Here is a 2,884-nt window from a genome sequence, read left to right on the forward strand (position 1 = left end):
TTACATAGTATTTAAAATATTTGAATGTCAAGAAGCAATTACATTTCAATTTATACAGTAAAAATAAACATTGGACATGTGAAAATTAATAATATTTAGTAAAAATAAAAATAGATAAATTTTAAAATGAATTTAGAATTTATTTGTCATTTTTAGATCATTTCCAATGCAAGATGCAAAAATAATGCAAAAGGATAATGAATGACCTATTTGGCACAACTTTTATAATTATAGTTCAATGCACATATATGTAAAAGTAATAGTAATATAAACATAAATATTCAATTAATAATCAATTAATATTATTGAAAATATATAAAATAATAATTTTATTTTTCAATTTTGAAGTATCCAAAAATTTGAATTTAATGCTAATAACAAATAAGATACCAAAAATAATAATTAATGGAAAATTTTTAAATAAAAAAGTAATAATTTATTGTTAATCTAAATTTGGATAATGCTATATTCTAATTCCAATTTCATTCAATCGATTTTTAATATACGCAAAATTTAGTATAACTTTTAACACACTATTGAAGAAATTTTTTTTAAGTGTTTAATATTTTATCAATGAATCATAGAATTACATCTCAATTTGTTGACGACATTTTTCGTCGACTAAAATTAAATAAGAGTAATTAAGCACTTATCAACAATAAAGAAAGAAAATAAAATAATAGATTTTTACGTAGTTCAATAGTTAAATCTACATATGTCTACGAGTCACTTTTATTCAATAAGTAATCTGCGTTTAAAGCTTTGAAAGCAATTTCACAAAGCTTTGAATACAAATTTGTGCGTAGGAAATAAATGACCAATTCCATACTATTTATAGACCTGGTTACAGAATATTCTTCCATTAATTTTAAGCAAGTTACCATATATCTAATTTGAAATACAAATGAATATATTAAAATACAATTAAATTTATTAATTAAACCAAAATCTTTACAAATAGAGTTGTTTACACACGGTTTCAACTAAGGTCACCATTATAGGGTTTTATAACCGTGAACACACTGTTGCTTCAACGTGTTTTCAAGCCTACAGGATGTTTCGAGCTTAGCATAGCAGTAATGTCACCTCCTCATCTATCAAACATTAGAGGCTTTCCTTCGGAGGGAATCTTTGTGATGGACCCAAAACATGTATATTTTAAATATTTATAACTCGCAAACGCACGAATCGTATATGAAGTATAGTGTTCGTGTAAGCACGTTGTCGAACCCAAATGAGTTGTCTAAAATAAAAAAGAAAATTATTTTAAACCAAAATTAATAAATTCTAACCTAGCTCCAAAGATTGATGAGATTTAATGTCATGAACATAAAATAAAAGATTTAAAGTAAAGCTATTTAAGAGAATAAAAATAAAACAATTATGATTTGAAAATAAGTTGTAAAAGAAATATTATTAAGATACTAGAATCCACAGAATGTAAGTTTAATAATACTTATAAGTACATTGATTCTCAAGTTTCATTAATAGTAGAAATTAATCACTATCACTTATTCAAATTAGATATTCTATTTAAGCACAAATTATCATGGAATTGTATGACTTATCTTCACTTTTAAAATTATAATTTCAAAGAATTTACTGTGAATCAACCTAATGAAACAAAAAAAAATCAAATAACATTATTTATAAGGAAAAACATAATATTTTTGTTCTAAGCATTGGATGTGTACAATTTAATGACACATCTTATACAAAGAATATTATGTTTTGCAAAATGAAGAATAAAGTGTAAATATGTTCTAACAATAAAAATACAAGATATTTAAGATGAAACAAAATATTTAAAGAAGAAAATCCATAAACTTTATTTCACAAAATGGGAAATCAACATACAGCATAAATACTATCTAGTTAGATATTGTTTCATTATCACATTAATAATCTTTAAAAGATTAGAAACTAATAACTAGAATAGATATTACAAACCCAAAAATTACAAACATATAGGAAAATTTGGAGGAGGAACCCCCAAAATTTTCCTCTAAATACCCATAGAAAAATGACCAAAAAGAAGAAAAGGGTGAAGAGAATGGAGTGGTCTTCCAAGTGTAGAAATTTTGTAGTGTAACCCCCCAAATTAAGCATACCCCAATGGTATTGAAAATTCCCTATTTATAGCCAAAATTAGAAAAATCAATTTAAATTAATTAAATTGATTAAATTAATTAAATAAATAATAATATGGCAAGTAATGGTAAATTTTAGGTGTAATGATGATTTTGGGGTAAAATGTATATAAAAGTTTTGGTAAAAAAAATGGTATTTTTGGACATAAGAGGACAAATGGATGTTGGGCTCAAGAAGACATGGCATGGAGGCTTGGTGGCAGGCCTAGGGGCTGCTGGTGGTTGCTGGCTGGGCCGAGTGGCTGGCCAGTTGCTTTGGGCTTTTAGTTTTCAGTATTTTCATTTTTTTTCTCCTTTCTTTTCCTTCAAAATGCCACATTTTCCTTCATTTTTCTTTTTTTTCAAGAGCAAAAAAAATATGCAACAAATTCTCTACAAAATAAACATAAATTAAATCATAATTAAATATTTTCAATTATAAAATAAATCATATTAATTCTTTGAAAAATATTAACTAAAACTTAATTTACTTAAACAATTAAGCTCAAAAGTGCATGTTTTTACTTCTAACTTCACGACAATAATACAAATAATTAAACTACAACATATTATAATAAAATATCTATAAAATCACACAAAAATATATAAAATCATGATAAGACTAATAAATTCAAAATTAATTAAAAACTTAATAATCAATTAAAAACTCAAGAACTAAGCAACAATTATCATATAAAATATGATAAAATAACTCTGTTTTGTAGAGTTATCACTTTGCCTTCGAGCTCACATCT

This window comes from Humulus lupulus, chromosome 3 (genome assembly GCF_963169125.1).
Source record: "Humulus lupulus chromosome 3, drHumLupu1.1, whole genome shotgun sequence".
Taxonomy (NCBI): domain Eukaryota; kingdom Viridiplantae; phylum Streptophyta; class Magnoliopsida; order Rosales; family Cannabaceae; genus Humulus; species Humulus lupulus.